This window comes from Ischnura elegans, chromosome 4 (assembly GCF_921293095.1).
Source record: "Ischnura elegans chromosome 4, ioIscEleg1.1, whole genome shotgun sequence".
Taxonomy (NCBI): domain Eukaryota; kingdom Metazoa; phylum Arthropoda; class Insecta; order Odonata; family Coenagrionidae; genus Ischnura; species Ischnura elegans.
In genome coordinates this window covers 13,072,080-13,093,497 of record NC_060249.1, presented here as the reverse complement: position 1 = coordinate 13,093,497, position 21,418 = coordinate 13,072,080, and positions in this window count along the sequence as shown.

Below are 21,418 nucleotides of genomic sequence, written 5' to 3'. Positions count from 1 at the left end.
GCAGGATAGGTTAGAAGTGAAACGCGGAACTCTTTGAGGGGACTCCTCCTCAATCGGAAAAGTCCAATCTCAACCCAGCCCTCAGTGGGTCTAAAACTTAACCTCCTCCCTATAGATGATGGCCCTAGTCAATCGAAACACAGGTTTCTAAAATAGTAATAATTCCTAACTGTAATTTGTGTTGGGATTTTCCATTCTACACCTCGTCTCGATAGTAGTAGGGTTTCCATTTAATGTTGTAGATATATTTCTCACTCCTGGGGTATTGGTGCTGTTAAAGTCTTTTATACATTTTCTGACTAAAATCTTATTTGGTGCGGAAACGTGGACACTCAGGAAAGAAGACGAGAGAAGGCATTCGAGATGTGGGTATGGAGAAGAATGGAGAGGGTGAAATGGACGGAGAGGAAAAGGAACGACGAAGTGCTGGAAATGGTTGGCGAGGAAAGGCAGCTTTTAGATGAGGTACGGTGGAGACAGAATGTGTGGATGGAACGAATACTTATCGGGCAGGAAATGTTGAAAAGGGTGTTAGAGGGTAGAATGTTTGGGAAACGAGGGAGGGGAAGGAAAAGAATAGGATTTTTAGATAGATTGAAAGGGAGTAGGCCTTACAGTGAATTAAAAAAGGCAGTGCTGGAAGGGAAGGGAGGCTCCCGGATCACTTCTATAGTACTCCATGGAAACCTACCTTAACCCTAGGAAGACTGAAAAAAAATTATCGCGTTGTAGCCTGACTGGGTCCAATGGACCCTTAAACATTTTTTCCACAATATTACCAGTTTATGATGAATTTAGGCTGAGTTAAGTGATGTTTTCCAACTTATTTACTTCCTCAACATATTTCTTCACGTCTTTATTATTATTAAATTATTTTGTTGGAAGCTAGTACTGCAGGAACCATATCCCTCTACCAGAAATATCACATCACATACCCCATTTTTATGAATATTCATTAGCACAATTACATTACCACAAATTACAAAATTGATTTTTTGTCAATGATAAATAAGATATGTAACAAATTTAATGAAACAAAAGTATGATGCATTTACAAATGTTTTAAAAAACTGCTATGCTACAACAAGCTTTGATTGCATAAAATTTCTGAATTCTCTTGGATTCCATGAGATTCATGAGATACCACTTTGTTAGGAAACCAAAATGGCAATTACAGACGTGAGCTCGAGTGGAATCCCTCGTTTATTTTACCTCATGATCTCTACAATCGCTAATTCTTTGGAAAGTAGTAGGCGGTCTACTTTCACATACTATGTTTCTGGCTGATTAGTCCCTCAACCATCCCTGTAACTAATCTTTTCCCTTGATTGACCTCTAACCTTTTATCAGAGTATCTACCTGTGCAGACTTGGATATTCCACTTGTATGAATCACTACTACCACTTGCAGCCGAAATTTTAATTTTATTCAAAATTTTAATTCCATACTTTCATGGTTTTCATGAAAAAAACTCTGTAAAGGTACAGCGCCCACGGAACATCAGTAACTGTTCGTCATCTGTCATCAGAATCCTGGCACGAATGCATATTTCAAATATTCATTCTGCCCATAAAATATCTCTCTAATAGTGTGCAACTTATCTTCACCTCTACTTTTCCTCATTTCTGTCGCATTATCAAATCGAATAACCCGCAGTATTATTTTGACTCTATAATACTGTTGAATAGTGGTCGCCCGTCTAGTTTACTCCAAAGTTGTGAAATATTTTCATTTTTGACTTGTAAAAACCATAAATATTAGCAATCCCAGAACCTTGTTTATTTCAGAGTCATTTTCTTAATTCTACAAAGCTTATGCCTTTCAATGGTGATCCATTTTCTAACAACATCAAAGATATTAGGACGCAAAATTAGCAAAAGAGGAGATGACAATAAATATTCCGCACGGCGTACAGGATATGACGCAAAATATTACGCCTTCGCATTCTACCCTTTTTAGTGGCATGAGGTTTTGTTTACCACTCCTCTTTCAGATTGCGTGAAGTAAAAATTTTCTCCCGATAGGAATTCCCCATTTTCGTATTTCTATCATCTTCTCAGAAAGATGAAGAAAAATCGCCCAAGGTTCAGTTCGTCTCCATCCTCATTCAACATTTTAGGCTTCATCTCCACCGGAGTCACTACTACCCTCCTCCTGTCAGCGCTGTATGTTTAGATACTGAACACGTCCTTCTGCAATCTTTAGATGAACGCACTCCAAATGTGTGTCACTATTAGCAAGCCTGTGGATAAAGTGGCAAAGAAATTGAGCGATTTTTCATTCCAAACTTCAATATAAATGGAAGATAACATTGTTCGTGCTACTCCTTAGTTATGAATTTAGGTAAACATTAGCAAAGCACTGTCTCATATTATGTTTCTGATATCATCAAGCAATTCAAAGAGCTCAATAATTTTACTAGAACAGCTAATTTTTACAATAATTATAAACAATCCTTTTTTATAATTACCTCAAAAATATCTTGATAGTTATTTTAACTGTAATATCCAAAGGGCGACGCCGACTTCTTAGCTCCTCAACTACACAGTAAGTATATATATAGTCCCTCTATGAATTCAGTCACATCAATACCTAACCACACAAAATTTGGTGCCACTAAGCATCCGGTAAAGGTAGGAATTATAAAATTGCTGTATATCATAGTAGATAAAAATCAATACACCACTAATATATATCTAACTAATCCATCTGAGGAGTAAACGATTTGGTAAATGAGGTAAATACTGAAATATTACATTAGAATGAAGGAGTAGAATGAATGGAGGAGAATGTTTTATATAATCCATAAAGGTTTTTACTTGCCATGTACGGCATCAAAACGCAATGATGGTATTCAAATTCTTCAATGCCTTCAGTTAGATAGTTGGAATGACAGCAAATGTAGGTAAGCAGCAAGACCACTCCAGCTTGCGAGCGTAACTTCTGAATTACCACCACGAAAGCACCGCAGACGCTAGATGAACGGTCTCTCATGTAAAACTAACAGATTTTGGGACTGAATGTAGATAATTCACGCTGTGTATGCGTCAAACCAGAGAAAGTTTCAAATACTACCCATGACGAAACTATGTGGATACATGTTTCTGACCGTATCACTCTTAATGTGGCATTGTAAGATCATATGAAAGGCTTCAAGCCAATCCATAAAAATTGCCCACTAATTGGTAATTGGTATCGCTAACGACTTTGTTTATAACTCCATAGACATTGAATCTCCCGAAAATACAAAGTAAATAAGAAAATTGCTGATAAGTTGAAATGAATTACCCGTAGCATTGAAAATAGTCGACTGGATCCAATGGACCCAGTCCGTCCACTATGTAACTTTGTAGTATACTATAAAATGTAATGAGCCCATTCTAGTTATTTCTTGCTATGTTTTAGAGGACATACATTTAGGAAAAGTCACGGCGTCAAAATGAGTTTCGTGCATTTTTGACATAATTATAAAATTTCAAAACTACCAACTGGGTCCATTGGACCCAGTCCGTCGTTCTAGGGTTAATTGGTAGAATGCTATAATAATAATAATCTTATTAGAATCTGCTCTTGGATTGAAATATCGCGATGTAAAAATGCCACTACTGCATAAAAGCGCTAATGTAAATTCATCCTGGGATAAATATAGCTTTCATCGTGGTTCGGCCGCTCTTTTTTTCCCTGAATTTCTGTTGAACGAAAATTTATTATTTATTTATAATTCATAAATTTAGTATAATAATTAGTAAATAATATTTTGAGAATTTTTCTTGGGATACCAGTACCAGTACCTTGATAAAGTTAGTGCCTATAATGTGGAATTAGCAAGAAAATAATAATGGGTTTGGTCGATTTTAAAGTAATGGGAAAATAAGCGTGAAACTTTCGAAAGCGGAGGGCGGTATCAAAAATTTTCACGCACTTGTCAATCGTCTTGTTTTCGTTGTAACCAAGGATCGTGGAAGAAGACACCTCGGTACGAAAAAAAATGCGGACATAATATGCAATAGAGATTTATTCGCCGGAAATGAAATATATGCGGATAAGAAATTGTTCAAATCAATGTTAATATTTTATATGCAGCAGTTCGCTGAGTAATGATAGATGGCATTCAGTCCTCGCTTATGTTTAATCTATGAATGCCGCAAAAAATTATCTTTGACTATGTTCACCCCCATCCGTCATGTGACAATACATTAACTTTTTATGTGCATTTGTTTGTGTTTTTTAATTAGTGTGTTGTTTGTGTTACCAGAAAATTAAAAATTAAACTTTATGCACGATGCATTATTTTGGCAATTGTAAGGCTATCGGCATGTTACATACAAGGTAAGTAAATTTATTTTATTTCTATTTTTTACCATTTATTCTTGAATTTTTTTGCTTATTTTGTTACCAGGTAACAATTTATAATTATGGTTACTTCTTTAATTAATATTTCAAACGCATTAAAAATATTCAATAAATGACATTATTGAAACTAGGAAGAACTCATAGGAGAGTAAATTAATGAGATTGTGTGGAGTGGAAACTGTGGGGTAAAAATTATCAGAGCTCATCCCTTACAATATTTTAATTACGTTGGTGGCGATTCTCTGTGCAGTACTTTCCTTGAAAACTGAAAAATCCCATTCCTTTGGAGATTTCGTCACGTTTGCATGCCTGTATCTTGACAACGTCAAATTCAAATGGCAGTTGGCATCCCATTCATTGATTTACAACTTTTTTTATTACTATTTCGTTGTGATTAAAGTTCTTACGTACCACGAAAAACGTCATTTTCTATTTTTTATTCCTTTTCGTATTTCAACTGGCTGTTACTCGCAGAGAAGACGCATTAAATAGGAGGGAGTAGTTTCTGCCATTTCCCTTAAGAGTCGCGGAGTTTAAAAATTCAATTTTTGGCCTTTTGTGGCAATGACTATCCTTCTAGTTGAAGGAAGTACTTTGATGAGTAATTCATTGAATTGGATCCATTTGCTAGTTAAAGTCAGGACCTTTTACCTGTACCTTTTACCTGTAGAATATTGCTTGACGTATATCTTCAAAGTAATAAAAAAAGTGGATATAATCCGCAAGTAATAAAGGTTTTGACTCTCTTTTTCGCTACATTATCATTATACATCATGGAATGAGGAACATATGTTCCCTTCAAGGTAAGTTCAGTTTTGGGCCAACCTACTCATTGCTCAAAAAAATGCATTGATTCCAAATCAAGTAAATAAATGTTGTCACCACACCCCTTATACGGCAAAGACTTGTTAAATTTAATAGTGGATATAAAATATATAGTAAAATAATTTGAAAATAAATAAAGAATGGCTGAATATATTGTAACACAAACGTCAGAACCTTCTAAAGATCACTATAATTTGCAAACCTTCCAGCAATTTGGATGTATGAGAGTGAAATAATAGCGATAGAACACGAATGACGAAGCATTTTGGCAATTTAAATAAAGGAAAACACTTGGAAATATTTTTTAATGACTTCAAGCACAAATTTTGCATGGATATATCCACTAAAATTATACGCATATATGCAAAAGAAGTAGCAACGGAAATATATATGTGAACGAGCCTAGAATTACTGTACTTGAAAGGACCCAGTTCATTTCGACAGTTTAATCATCCTTTTCTCTGCTCTGATGCTCCTTTAGAATTATTAAATGTACTGTTTGGGTACAGAAATGGAACATCTTTCATATTCCATCTCTTAAGCTTTCTCTCTGATTAAGCTCGACCAACTTCCTGATGAACGAGTCCAAGGTTGCAAGATTTTTCTTGGCAATTGCTCTGTTAATTATATCAATGGGTACCCCTTCATCGAAGAAGAAAAGAATTATATTTTATCAGTACGTTTAAGTAAACATGAATGATGGGCAAACGGAAAGGCAGAGCTTATTCAATTGCATAATTCAATTACAATGAACGTTCTTTTTCGGTGCCTTAGAGGAGAGATTATTTAAAGAAGACCTTCAGGAAGACACTGCGGGTACGACGTTAGATTTTTTCCTAGAAATGGATTCGTATTGTTTGAATTGCAAATGTAGGTTGGCGGTGGGATGTCTTCTCTCTCATTGAGTGGGGAGAGGCAGGTGGCCCACATTGCCTTGGGAGACGCAATTATCCGCGAAGATCAACAATGGAGATTTTTATCTCATTTCATCGCCTGTATTGACTCAGAAACCTCTCGATCTAATCAACGGCACTCGACTTGCCTCCATGATGACGATCTTCACCTGTTTCTTCACTTGCCGCCGCTCAACTGTTTCTCCTTCATTATGCGGATTGATTGTCGAGGGGAGAGAATCTTTGGGCTAGCGCCAAAGTTTCCACGAGTACCTCTTAACGAAGCACTTAATCAATTTCCCTCCTCCTAAATCTTGTGATGTGCATATCTGCTTACTACCATGGCCTAAAGAATGCCCGAAACTGCTCATTTCATGGTAAAATTATTTAACGTCTTTAGTTCCGGCACTGTCTCTCACAAAAGAACATATGCAGATTCTGCCATCAATAGTGCTTGATACGCGAGTTTGGTGGCAGTGAAATAGAATCCAGTGACAACAACTAGCCTCGGTGTTATGCGAAAAGTTCGAAAAATTAATAACGAGATTTTTCATTCCGCCGATGCTCTTTCCTCAAGTAAGTGCAGCTGATACCGTAATTACCTAAAGCTTGTTATTACATCCGTTTCCTCACCTCAAAAAGAAACGAGAATCAATCGCAGATTATACAGAATAGTGATTGAATTTTGGTAGATAAAAAATAATAACATATAAACATGGAAAATAATTATCCAAAATTAAGTTCTGAGATCATTGTGATATGAAACCAATGACATAATAAAGCCACATTATTAATAAAACCACGGTTTTGACGTAGGTATAACGTCATCATCGCCTAAAAAAAACCCACGGTAATACACAGACAAGTAACCCACGCAGGTTCCTCGTAATGAAGTATCTTTTCACCTCAAAAATTCACATTTATTGCACAGCGATACGTTGTTTATGACGACTTACACACTGTGTCAGTGAAGTTATAACAAATTATATAAAATTCAAAGCCCAAGTAGTTTTCACAGTCGTGACTAGCTGTAGGTGAAATTAGCAAGTCATTGTGATTGAAAAGCAAACATAATTTAGTTATGTATTCAGTTATGCGTCCATTGATTGCAGGTTTAAATACCTATGATTATTTAACCACATCGTCGTTTACCGAATGCTGACTTTATACATCGAAGTAATGGTCGTATAAATAAGTGCGGAACTATAATGTCGTTGCTTAACAATCACTAAGATTTTCAAATTTCACTTATCGCTAGTTACGCCAGTGACAACTGCTTGGGCGGTGAATTTTATTTCATTTGTTATAACTCCACTGACACCATGCGTGAGACGTAATAAACTGCGTATCGCTGTGCGAGAAATGTGAATTTTCGAGGTGAAAAGATACTTCATTATTAGGAATCGGTCTTCTCTCAGCTCAGGTTAATCGATTGAAGCCACTGGGCATTCCATCAGCTGCCGCCAATCCGCGGGAAGAGTGTGTGATGGATGTCTTTATGATGATGACGGTGGAATATGAATATGCGAGACGGTAACCGAATGAAATTAGTCATCCGCTGGGAAATGAAAAGCTCTCCCTCCAGATGGAATCTCGAAAAGTGTTGGAAAGATCATTCTGACTGTGGGAATGGGAATATATCCATCATTAACTGGAAACGGATACCAGATGGATGTGCTTTCGAAACCTCGGGGTGGATTTTTAAAATATCTCCTTGGGGGAAGTTTGGAGTAGTGACGATTGGGAATAACTTAGCGGGTCGGTGAAAAGTTTCTCAAACTTTAGAAGCGAGGAACTCGGCGAGACCCATTCCCTCATCTCTTTCAACTTCTGTTTCTCCTTTTCCCTCTATCACTCAAACTTAATATCTCAACCCAATGGTTTATATGCAGTGAAGAACATCATTCAATGTTCTCTGCTGAGGATAAGATGCGTGAACGCTCTTGGTTGCCATTGGATTTAGTGATTGTCCATTAGATGACAAAATGTTAATCTATTTATGAATTTCGTGTGCTTATTGATTAATTACAGATCACCGACCGGTAATGGCCACTTTAGGTTGTGCCCTATTATTTTTTCCACTTGTCAGCGTGTAAGTCTTTGATTTCTGCTCCTTGTTATTAACAATTTCAATAACTCTTGGTTTACTTTGTGGTATACCATTATAAGTTTTTCCTGGATATCAGACAATTACTTATACCACTTATTTTATATCAGAGCGCGACCCGGGTTTCAATGAATTATCATGATCTTCAGGCGCTAATTATGATTTGTTTATCTTATTGTTGCCTAGTTACTTGATGAATTTTAAAACGGACGCCAGAATAGGGAAAAAGGATGGGTAGAGATTTTCATTTATAATGGTACTGTCTTGACTTTCAATAATTTTTGAACATTACAATCAAACTCGATAAATGCCGGAATTCCTTCTCCATTTTTCGGAAACCCTGTTATACCGATCATGTCATCCCAGCAAGTTCAAGACACAATTACTCATACAAACTTATGGCTTTTCATTCCATGATTCATCGCCTGTTAAGCATACCACTTTCAAAAAAAGACTTTAAGAAAGAAACCATCACCATCAAACAAATTACTTCAGCCAACGGTTATTCTCAAAATTTAATAGATAAACCGATTTAAAAAAAACAGAGAAGATTGGCTATCGACCAAATGTTTTCGGCGGACGAGGATAAAAAGAAGCAGTGGTGCAAAGTTCTGTACCTCGATATACTTTCTCTGAAAATTGCTCACCATTTACCCAAGGACAAATTCCGCATGGCTTTTAAACCTTATGCCACTATAAGGAGACTGATCGTTAAATGTAAAGATCAGATAGACCAATTGGATAGATTTGGACTATATTCATTGAAATGCAGCGATTGCAATGTACGTGGGACAGACTGCAAGAAGTTTTGAAATCAGGAAGACAGAACATTTCAGTGCTTACAAATATAACAAAGATGAAAAAAGTAATTTTGCTAAACACTTAATATTCAACTGCCATAGGAGCGATTTTAAAATGAATATTTTAAAATTTTGCAATGACCGCCGTGAACTAGATTCTGGGGAACAGTTAGAAATTTAAAAAATAATAGAAAGTCAAGACAGTACTATTATAAATGAAAATCTCTACCCATCCTTTTTCCCTATTCTGGCGTCCGTTTTAAAATTCATCAAGTAACTAGGTAACAATAAGATAAACAAATCATAATTATTGCTTGAAGATGATGATAATTCAATGAAACCCGGGCCGCGCTCTGATAAAAATAAGTGGTAGATATATGTTATTGTGTATATTCAGGAAAAACTTATTAACTATTTCACCACATTTCAGCGAACATACAACATGCTTTATCCACCTCCTTCTGTAATCAGCCATTATCTCTTTTATAGATGACATACCATTCGCAGTACTGCGTACATATTTGCATATTTTATTTTCCCCTCTTCGTAGGAGCTGTTCAGCTGTGAAATAAGTTAATTTTGATGTTGATGACCATTTTTAATGAAATTATTTGATTTAGAAAGAGAAATTTACCTTTAACGAAAGACAAAAATAAATCCTAATAATCTATTATACATAAATGTGTAAACACTCACGTGTAGGTCATAGGATAAAAGGTAGGAATTTGTTTTCGAGTTACGATTGTATCGTTCGCTTCCGTTGGGTAAGAGAGTTGAGTTTTTGTGCACGTCACGGTTAATTGGGCAGTTCCTAGGTCGTGAATGCAGGAGAATGTCGCCGAGTCGTGCGCCAATTGAGGGAAAGGATACGATGGCGAACGGGTGCAATCGGGGGAGTGTTTATGGAGCAAGCATTGTGATCGATCGTCGCTGAGCAGACGGGGAGTGGGGTTGGTAGCAGAGGGTGGCTTTCACGTGACCCAATGCCCTCTCATCGGCGACCCAATCCATCCCAATTTCGGTGACAACAGGGTAGTTTCCTTCATCAAAGAAAACGAAATGCGTTGATTGCGATTCCTTACCCACCATTAGTGTATTCATAATGTACAAATTATTTGGTTTTAGAAATCCCAGTTAAGACGGATGTTAATAGTCAATTTTAGCCTCATTTGAAAAAGAGCAGATTGGCGCCCATGCGATTCCACTCCACATGACATCACAGGGACATAGTTTCTATACGAGTAGATGGGAGTTTTACATTGTGTGAGATTACCAATGCATGCATGAGACACAGAGCTCAGGGAAACACCTCTTAATAATCACCCATTAAAATTACCTAAGTTCGGAAAGTTTCCTTCGTTTGACAGGGTAATAATAATCCTTATTTATGCCAAGCGCTACCTGCGAGCAGGGTACTCTGCTACCTGCAAGCAGCCTGCGTCGTATCAGCGCTCATAGCCTCGCCCCAAGGTCACCTCACGCGATGACAGATGGAACCAGAAATACGTCACACGGAGTTTTCCCATCATTCCTACTTAGCCGTCGCGTTTTCGCGCACTTGAAAATTCTCACTTTTCATTTTTTCGCGAAAAATAGATATTGTCATTCAAAAATCGAAGAGCGTGAAGTGCGTACTCGAGGAGTAACGAGTAATGATATTTCGATTTAAGCAATAACAAAAAATAGGAAACCACCCTATTGTCGCACATACCACACTAAAACTGGAACCCGCTAACTGGAGAGATTGGTAAGAATTCGGTAAACAGAAATGAAAGAAAAATACGACGAAAGAAAATCTTCCTCAATTAGCCATGTGTTTATAACATTAAAATAATAAAACGTGAAAGTCGATTCCCATTTTTCGTGAGTTGGTAACGTGACATTTCATGATTTTCACCCCGTTTTCTTGTTCAGAAAGAGGCACTCAGGGAGGAAAGGAATTTTTCGCGGTCCTGTAAACACCAACAGGCTACATGTGGTCGATACCAGAGACCCAGGAGTAAATAAGGCATGTTGACCCGTTTGACAGGAGTCGGTGAAGTCATCAGCTAGTCATCGAAAGTTTTTATACCGATGATTTTCCATCGAAAATTACTCGAAAAGTTGGTGATGGATCGGTAAACGGAAAAATGTGGCCTCTTTGTTTTTTAAACGCTACTTCGGTTTACAATTATTAAGATATTGGTGAATGTGCCCATTAGCCAGTCAGAGGTCTTCTCTGGCACATAAAGGTTGCATATGGTGAAGCGGGGATCCCTTAGTTTCTTGTCCCTCCGCTAAAATCTAGATTTCACGCTCAGAAGCTGAAAATTGCTCTTTTATGTTATAGTATTGGGCTCGCTCACGTATTTGATGTCTAATGTAAATCTGCGGTGGTTGGGGTGTAATAATCCAAGTGAATGAAGTATTTCGGTAACGTGAGTAGAATCTGAGGTGAGATATGCGATGTCGAACTATTGCTGAGAAGAAATTTAGTGGACGGTTGACTAAAATTAATCAACCGTCCACTAAATTTCTTCTCAGCAATAGTGTGGCATCGCATACCTCACCTCAGATTCTACTCACGTTACCGAAATACTTCATTCACTTGGATTATTACACCACAACCACTGCAGATTGACATTAGGTATCAAATTTCTTTACCGCATCATGAATTGGTCCTTCAGATCCAGTGATCTCCTAAAATTCTTTTCACTACGCATTCCTGCTCGCAAAACCCGCAATACTGAAGCTCTACACCAGCCCAATTTCCGTCTCACAATATCTCATAGATCCCTCTTTTTCCGCCTACCTTCTATTTTCATTTCAATCTCCATTACTTCCTCCTCTCTTGACATCTTTACCTCCCGCTACAAATTTAAAAACCAAGTGAAAAGTCTATCATTTTGACACCGACCTTTTGTATGTATATTGTATGTTGAATATGGTTGTTATGCATGATATTATTTTTATGCATGTTTATTTACTATATTTGCATAATTTATTTTGTTTATAAACCCAATGTAAAGGCCTCAGTGCTGTTTTTGGTGTGATAAAAATAAATAAATAAATTTCATTTAATTTTCGGTTGTAATGGATTTGGAAAAATACAAATACCTGTTGTTGCGGTTTCCGATGCGTCACGTGATCTACTTCTTGAGATATTGCCCACAAGAATTCTCCGGTCTTAATTCTTTCATGGAAAAATTGATGACGTCTCGAACTCATGCCGAGCGGGTCGCTGTGTCACCGCTTCCGCTTGATCTTGCGAATCACGTGGTTCGTTATCGTTTGCTCTCGTTTGAATGATTCATTCCCTCGATGAAAAGCACAACCGAAACGTTCAAATGGATCAGATCTCGATGGACATGACCAACTCACGACAAGTGGCAGTAACTTAACCGTTTGACTCTTTTAAACTTACGTGGGTGTGTAAGTAGTGCTTTATATTTTCGTAGTCTCTCATTAGACTAGAATATTTTAATTGCGACTTCAATTTTGTGTGACCGACTTCATTCCATAGTCATGGACCAGACCGATAGTTAATTCGATTTCTTCACCTAGAGTGTGACGAATTTATGAAATGAAGTAAATTCACGCTTATAGTTATGAAAATGTAGAGAAATATACGAAGCTAATCCTCAGTTGACTAGTTAAAAGTCAAGGTAAAAACCGTTAATAAATGAAAAGAAAATATTCCTCATGGAAATTAACGAATGGGTGAGAAAATTAATGTCTTTCTGTTATATTGTGGATTGTATTTATTCGGCTTGTGTCGAAGGTGGTGTGATGTGTTTCAGAGAGATACGAACATTGTTCCTTAGTGTTGCGTGAAATTGACTCAGTTAATGTTAGCAAAAATATTAGTAAGTTTTTACAAGTTCTTACGCGTTTTGTGCAATAAATGTATTGTAATATTGTTTTCATTTCTTTTTAGGTATGTGTTTTAGCCGGCAGAAGAATGGAGGTAATCCACGGCTGTAAAGAGCTGAAATGCTTATCTAGATCTGCCGTTATTTATTGAGCTATCCTTTGGGTAAGTTTTCTGCAAATTTATGTTTATTTGAAATTCCTAACTTCTCATATATTTGCTGCTCATTACCATTTGTATGCAAAGTTCTGTGAAACAGTCGTACGGAACTCAAATAGTTAATTTACCATGCTAATTTTCTTTATCTTCTTGTTTTCTTTAATATTCATGCCTGTGAGTCATCACGAGAAACGCTCCTTGATATCGCATTTATCCAGAATGTTTCTCCTTAGAAATCGATTCTGGTTGGATCAGATGAAATTACGGAAACCAATTACAATCCAATTATTCATTCAGCGAACAATGAATATTCATAATCCTTCATTAACAGCCGAGGATCAAGGCTATTTTTCCTCTTTGAGGGTGATTTCAATATATTTACAAAGTTTAACTCCTCGAGAAAATGAAATTTGTTTAAATGTTTTGATGGTACAAATAGATTTCCGCGGAGTGACTTCTGATTTAACATTTTTGTTTTTGACGGCCAGAATTGCCGTAGACAACAGTTACACTAGTGATGATTGACCTGGTTTCTTCAGGTCGAATAACGGTATGAATAACCCACAAGCCGATGATACTATATGATATTAACCCTTTCATAAAAGATGATCAGCAGTTAGGAATATTTATTAGTATTTATCCCAAGTTGAAACTTTTGCTACATTGATGCTGCACTATTATTTAATGCACCAGGAAAAAGAAGTGAATATTAAAAAATGATCCGATCTAAATAAAAACCTCACTCACTTACTGACTTAAATATTTAAAGAAAAATGCACTTGTGTTGCTATAGAGAAGGGGACTGGTTGAAAAATGCGGGTTAAGCCTCAATCACACAATCATTTTTTTTATCCGTTTTAAGCTGTGACACCAGAGAGATCACTCGCAGATGATCGTTGCCAGCAATAGGGTAGTTTCCTTCATCAAAGAAAACGAAAGGCATTGATTGCGATTCATTACCCACCATTAGTGTATTCATTATATACAAATTAATTTGTTTTAGAAATACCGGTTTAGACGAATGGCAATGGTCAATTTTAACCGCATTTTAAAAAGGCCAGATTGGCGCCCATGCGATGCCACTCCACGTGACGTCACAGGGACCTAGTTTCTATACGAGTAGATAGGAGTTTTACATCGTCTGAGAGTACCGATACATGCATGATGCACAGAGCTCAGGGAAACAAGTCTTAATAATCACTTATGAAAACTGGCTAAGGTCGGAAAGTTTTCTTCGTTTGAAAAGGTATTTAATAATCCTTATTTAAGCCAAGCGCTACCAGCTAGCAGGGTACTCTGCTACCTGCTAGCAGCCTGCATATCAGCGGCGCACATATTCTCGCCCCAAGGTCACCTCACTCACCGGCAGCGGGAACCAGAATGACGTCAAACGAGCTTTTCCCATCATTCATACTCAGCCGTCGCGTTTTCGCGCGCTTGAAAATTTTCTCTTTTCATTTAATCGCGAAAAAGAGGTATCGTCATTTAAAAATCTAAAAGTGTGAAATGCGTACTCTAGGAGTAATAATCTTTCGATTTAGGCAATAAAAAAATAATGGGAAACCATCCTATTGTTTTTCGCAATCACTCTAATGATGAGGATACCCATCAATTTTTTCATCACTCGTCTGGTACCTGAAACCGTCGCTAAAACCCCATATCAGCCAATCAGAACGCATTCCCGTCCCAACGTTTGACAATCGTGGGAACGACTTAGATAAACAAACACGCTACGTATTTTCGTTATGCGGGTCCTATGACAATGAGCTGTGATATCATAGGTGATGCGAAAGGCGACGGCGGGAAAAGCGATCTCTTCATTGATCACTTTTCGCGACGAAAGAAAATGATCGTGATATTAAGGCTTTAGGGAAAAATGTGATAGAGAATATTTAAGAATGTAGCACCATGGCGAAATAGTTTGTGCTCTCCGCTAATTGCTGGCGAATGACTAGAATGGGGTTGTTCATCAAATTCTGTGGAAGATATGACAGTGTTAATATTGCATTAGACTATCCATCGATGCATCCTTCCAAGAATAGGTGCTGGGTATTCGCCGAATGGAGCCCCAATTCGTAGGATTGACCTGTGACCCAGTGAATGAAGACATTGCTCACTTTGCTGGAATGAAATTTATTGAAATACTTGTGTAGCTTTAAATTATTATGGATTTAACATCACTCACTCAGTCACACACTCATTCAATCCGAATGTTGAATAAATTAGTGACGGATGAGAAACATGGAGCTTGGATTGGTGAGGGCAGAGCTCACCCCAAGTGAATATCACAAATTCAGAGTAGGGAGACTTGTTTCTTTCCCCGGGCCATCTCGTGCTTGAAGGATTTTATTTGGGGGCGTTTAAAAATTTCTCACGGGATTTGAACTCGGGAACCCCAATCAGCAGCCAGGCTATACCTTCCACGCTAAGGCACGAGCACTCAGATACTTACTCTAAGTTATGGCTCATCTACATCCACATAATACCCCGCAAGCCGCCTAAAAGGCGTGTGGCAGGGGGTGTTAGGCTAGGTTACTCATGGTTAGGGTCGCACCCTCCATAAAATATCATATAGGTGTAATTTAAATGGCTAGTGAACATTTTTAAATCAATTAAAGACTGGTAGATAAGTTGCAGGAATAGTTCTCGGGTTTCCCACCGGGTATAGAGGTGCGTCACAGGTCCCAACGTTTCGATGACCAAGTCTGCCATCGTCTTCAACCCCTGTGGTGGGAAATCCGAGAAGTATTCCTGCAGAGCATATGCCGGGAAAAACCCAAATTCCACGTGAGAGATAAGTTCTCATTGGTAGCAGTGGCGCCGACTCCATGGGGCCTTAGGGAGCCCGAGCCCCCTCAAAAATTCGTTATGGGTGTGAGGAAAAAAGGTGTCAGGCTTGTCGATATGGGAGTGGGATATCAAGTGTCCAGATATCAAGATTTGAGTTATTAGGGTTCTGATGTTGATCATATGACTAAAATGCTTAAAAAAACTTAAAACTCACTAATTATAAAATTTCCTGAGGCAATATCCCCGGTTTGGGTCCCCCCAACATATTTTGTCAGAATCCCTGTTTGGTGGTGATATAGTCAGTAATTTTTTTCATTGTGAGTGATCAGTGATGTGTTCCAGGCTAAGAGTGTGTGATTTCGTGGTGTGTATGGAGCCGGGGCAAAGAATGCAATCCTGGTGAAAAGAGTTTTATAATGGATGTGTGGCTTCATCATACCATCTTCATCAGTCACCAATTCTAAGATTGCTATGATGCAGCTCTATACTCACTTCTCAACCCATATGATATAAATCACACAGTTGCTTTTTTAACATCCTTTTTTATCCATCCCTTTTTTTAAATCTCCCACTTGGCGTATCTCATCCGAGACATAGTTTTTTAATGCGCCGCAAAAACTTTGTTTGACTGAGAGGTATCGGCAGTTCATTATCTTCAACAGTCATCAATATTAAGACTTGTTTGACGCAGCAAATCACTCGGTTTACCTGTCGGCCAATATTCAAATACCTACATAATTATTTAGACAGAAAAAAATAGCGAGGAGTATCATATAAGGACAGACAAAATTATAGAAAGAAACAGTGACACGTCAGAAAAATCAATAGAAAACCACAGGTAGGGCAAGCAAGAAACGGTAAGACAGCCGCTGAAGAGTAAACATGAAATAATAAGAAAATAATGGATAAATTAAGATTTTATAGTAATGATGAAGGAAAGAAGAGTATTAAAAATGCGAGAAACGAAGACGGAAGAAAACAATATACTAGGGGAGAAAAAGAAAAATATTTGAGTATAATACGTGAAAAAATAGAGCTGAGCTGATAAAAAATGAGTCAGAAAAACAATATGGGAAGATGAAACAAATTTTCGGGGTGAAGAACGAAAAAACATGCGGAATGAAAGATGAGAATGGGCAATGCCTGTGTGAAGACGAGAGAGTTTTAAATAGATGGAAGGAATATCTTGAGAGACTTTTTTGAGATGAAAATATGAGCGAAGATGTATTGGAGGTAGGACACCATATTCTGCCTTTATAAGTCTGCCTTTATTATCTGCTTCAAACTGAGAAGAGAATAAAGTCAGTGAGAGCGTCGAAGTCAGCGGAAGAGGCTGCATTATTGCATTAGAAAACACTGTGCTTTTTCTCTCCTCTTTTGTTTTTTTCCGCAAGAGAAAGAGTGGGGATTATCGCCGGAAGGAGACGCGCCTCGCGTGGAATTGACCTTTGACCCAGGGGATAGAGACTCGCAGACTGAGCAATGGACGGGAGGGAGGGAGGGACCCCTGGAGGGTGGGAGGGAGTGTTGCCTTTGGAGGAGAAGGGAAAGGAGAAGAGACGATCCCCACGGGATATACCAAGGAGAGATAAAAAGAGAAATAGCCGCTCCTGGGCCTTCGATTCAATGGAACTCGCTCAGCATGATACCTTCTCTTCTATATTCGGATGAAAGACTTGCGTTTCCTTTATTCGACGGTCTCTTTAATCCAGTTTTTGAAAAACACGACAGTTCCTTTTATAGCTCAAAGTTTTGGTTCTCGGCAGCTTCAGCTTTTTAATTTTTAATCAATTGATGTTAAATTTAAGAATTGCGGAGCTGATGATAAAAGAAAATAGAATAGAACGACGTCACTATCAATGCTGAAACTGGTGAGCGAATCAAGACTGCTCTCCCTACCGCTTCCTCGCCATCGTTTATCTGCGCCCACCACTGCGCTTTCACGCGTCATTTGTCTCTCGCAGATTTTTAAAAATTATTATGTCCTTCGACCATGTGTACTCTTCCGCGGGGAGATCTTGTCCCGAGGCGATAAATTACTCCCCCTATTTCCGCATACGGTGGGATGGGAAGCCAGCTTCCCCTCCTCTCCCTTCCTCTATCGATTTGTAGGTCAGGATGGTGGCGCCTCCTTCGGCTCCCGCTCAAACTAGCGCTCCCCCTCCCAATCTCCCCTTGATCATGGCCATCTCCTCACCCTCCTGTTTTTCTCTCAAAGCGATAGACCCCTTCGCTCGCTGTAAGTACACCAATCACCGCCTCTCCCAGGGCGTCACCCTGTATTCCCTCAAGGGCCCAAGGACGTCCCCAAGGTCGGGAAAAAAGGCCCTTTCCCGCCACTGCGATGAGGAAAACAGACGGCTCTTGCTGGGGACCCCTGTGGATGACTGCGGACGAGGTCACGGAATAGTGGCCGCACTGCTGTGAGGCAGACACGCAGAGGTTCACGCCTTGTCGAGGATGGAGCGTCGTGCGGCATTATTATTTATTATTATTATAGTATTCTACCGATTAAGGTAGGTTTCCATAGAGTGTTCAAGAAGTGATCTGGAAGCCTCCCTTTCCTTCCAGCGCTGCCTTCTTCAATTGACTTTAAGGCACACTCCCTTTCAATCTATCTAAAAATCCTATTCTTTTCCTTCCGCTCCCTCGTTTCTCTAACATTCTACCCTCTAACACCATTTTCAACATTCCCTCCCCGCTAAGCAGTAACTCCATCCATACCTTCTGTCTCCTCCGTATATCATCTAAAAGCTGCCTCTCCTCACCCACCATGTCCAGCACTTCGTCGTTCCTTATCCTCTTCGTCCATTTCACCCTCTCCATTATTCTCCATACCCACATCTCGAATGCCTCCAATCTTCTCTCGCCTTCTTTCCCCGGTGTCCACGTTTCCGCACCGTGTAGAGCTATATGTACTCCAGATCAAACTCTTCACTAACCTTTTCTTTAAACTCTTACATAACTATCCTCTCAGAAGCTCCTTCCTATTCATGAGTTCGAATTGAGGGTTATTCTTTGAAATGAACTGATTGAAGGGAAGAAAATTCTAGGGAGGAAAATCATTTTCTTCGGCCGGGAATCGAACCCGGATCATCCGAATATGCTTTAGTTGTTTAATTTCTTTGAACTACCAAGGCATCTCACGCCCTTCGGAGTTGTGTAATCTTTAGACGAAAACAATGCGGTACTTCAAGTGGTAGAGTACCTGGCGCCAATTTTGGAGCTCTTGTGTTCGAATCCCGGTTAAGATAAATTATTTTCCCCTGTGGGATTTTCGCATATGCACTTCCGCGTAAAAATACATCACTTGCTACTGCTGGGTTATTTTATTATTAATTATTGAAGGGGGACTCAAGCTGAAAGTCATCGTACAAAAGACAGTTTTTTAACCACTAGATAGACTTTTGCTTAATCTAATTTGCTGTTGAGGTTCTGGACCGAGGAAGTGTCGTTAAGAAGGCATCATATAAGGGTTCTGGTTAAGTACTTTACTCGTATTAAAAAGTATGTATTACTTATGTTGGAATGTCATGGGGTAAATAAATTGAGAGGTAATAGACTTAACAACTTTTAGAATATTCTGATGTCCCTTTTTCCGGAGAAAACTAATTTCTGTATTAATGCGTACATTAGAAGAATAAATGGTTAGATAATAGAGCAATTGTGGGGGAAGATGATGAAAGATAAGCGGATGCAGCAAGTTAGAACTCATTCCGATGCAATTTTGCAAAAATCGAAGCCAAGTTTAGCATTTAATTCGTTTCGCGTTAGGCACGTTATGGCTCATCTCAATGCACGTCTGAACGTGGATTCAAAATGGGCCCTTTAAAGCCGTAAATATCCCCCTGATGGCAAAATTTTCCTTGCCCTAATTCTAAAATTACCGCATTCACAATTGAGAAAACGACGCGGATTTAAAATTCAGCAGTGTCGTTTCCCGTGTTGAACAAGCTGAGAAGATGCACGTGTTGCCAAGCAACGCATTAAACTTGGAGATGAATGAATCAGTCTTTGCCGCTGATTTGAATGTTACCCGGCCTAACTTTGATTCGCGCCCGTCTTCCTCTAATCCATGTGTCACTCCGCTAGATAAACGATGGATTCTTCTCACCACAAGGGGCATTTCTTCTGCTGTGGCTTCACCCGCCGCACACTTTAATGGGTTTGCCAAAGTCGCCACTCGCGTCGCTGCTGCGGAGAAAAACCAAATCTGAATTCGATATAATATATAATAAAACATCAAATCCATAGCTTCTAAGTGTCATTCATCGCGAGGGAAAATACTCTTTGTTAAATACAAGGAATAACTGGATTACTCTGCACACATATTCGCGCTGCAGGCATTCTTAAAACCAATGGAAATGTGCCCTAAGTGGAAACAGAAATCAAGCTCCTGCGGGACGGTTTTGCATCTCATCTCATTAGTCCTCTTGTGGGAAGCATATTTTGAATTAAAAACTAATTTTAACAAAAGAGATTGATTTAACCATATTTGTAGAGGTAGATTTCATTCAGATGAAAAATTTGCAAAATACTTGAATGGGGCCCTGCTTTATGGCACACGTGAAACTAAGAAATATGTTTTATCTTTACAGGAGTGAACGAGGGATTGCCTCGGCTTTGAATTTTGGGATGGCATTCTCTCATTTGAGACTAACAGGACTTGTAAGACATAGCAGTGGCGGTGCTCTTCTAGTCCCGGTGTCATATTAGCTGAATAATGATGGATATTACTGTGTGTTGGGTTTTATGGTCAATCAATCAATCTGGATTTTCTCAACGGGTTTTTTTAATTTGGTGAATAACGCAATGACTACACAATGACTATCCACGCGTCCGCCTTATATATCCTCGGCCGCCGGATACCTGGAATAAGAGGGAGGGAACCTTTCGTGGGAAGGAGGGGAAAAACCCAAGAAAGGGAAGTCAAAGAGGGAATGGGATGGGTTCCCCGATACTCCCTGTGCCTACCCCAACACCCTCCCTTTCTTAATCAAGACCACCGTCTTAGCCGCGCAAGTCCCGCAATCCTTCGGCGGTCTGATTATCCTCACATAGCGACTCCTTTGGACTCCTTCACTCCCCCCCACGTCGATTGCCGTCGACGACTGGCCCCCGTCTTTGGGTCGAACGTCTTCGCTGTAATGTTCTTTATTCGGGGCGAGGACAAGATATGCTCGATTCCTCCGGAACTCTCCCTCAGGTGTCCTGATGTCGTAGGATCGCGGCTCTGCTCTCTTTCTCACCACGGTCCCATTGCATATATACTAACCAAACTCGATCTCCGGGCAATAGATCTGCCAGCTCCCGAGTGCGATGGCGTAGATCGAATTGGTATTTTTCTTTTGTTTTCCTGGTCCGCCACTTCATCATCTGCTCTCTCAGGTCGGGCCATTTCGGTTCCAGCGCCTTTTTCACCATCGGGATATTTGTCCGGAGCGTACGCCCCATTACGTCTGTTTACGAGGATTTTCACGACTGGGGCGTTTCCTAGAGATATCCCTTTCCGGGGTAACATCTTTAGGGGGGTAAATCCTGTATTTCCGAGTTGGGCTCAAATTTGGATGGCGTCACAGATTTATCTAAACATGTGAATCGTTTGGTAGGTCCATAATTGACCACCCACTTGTGAGTGACG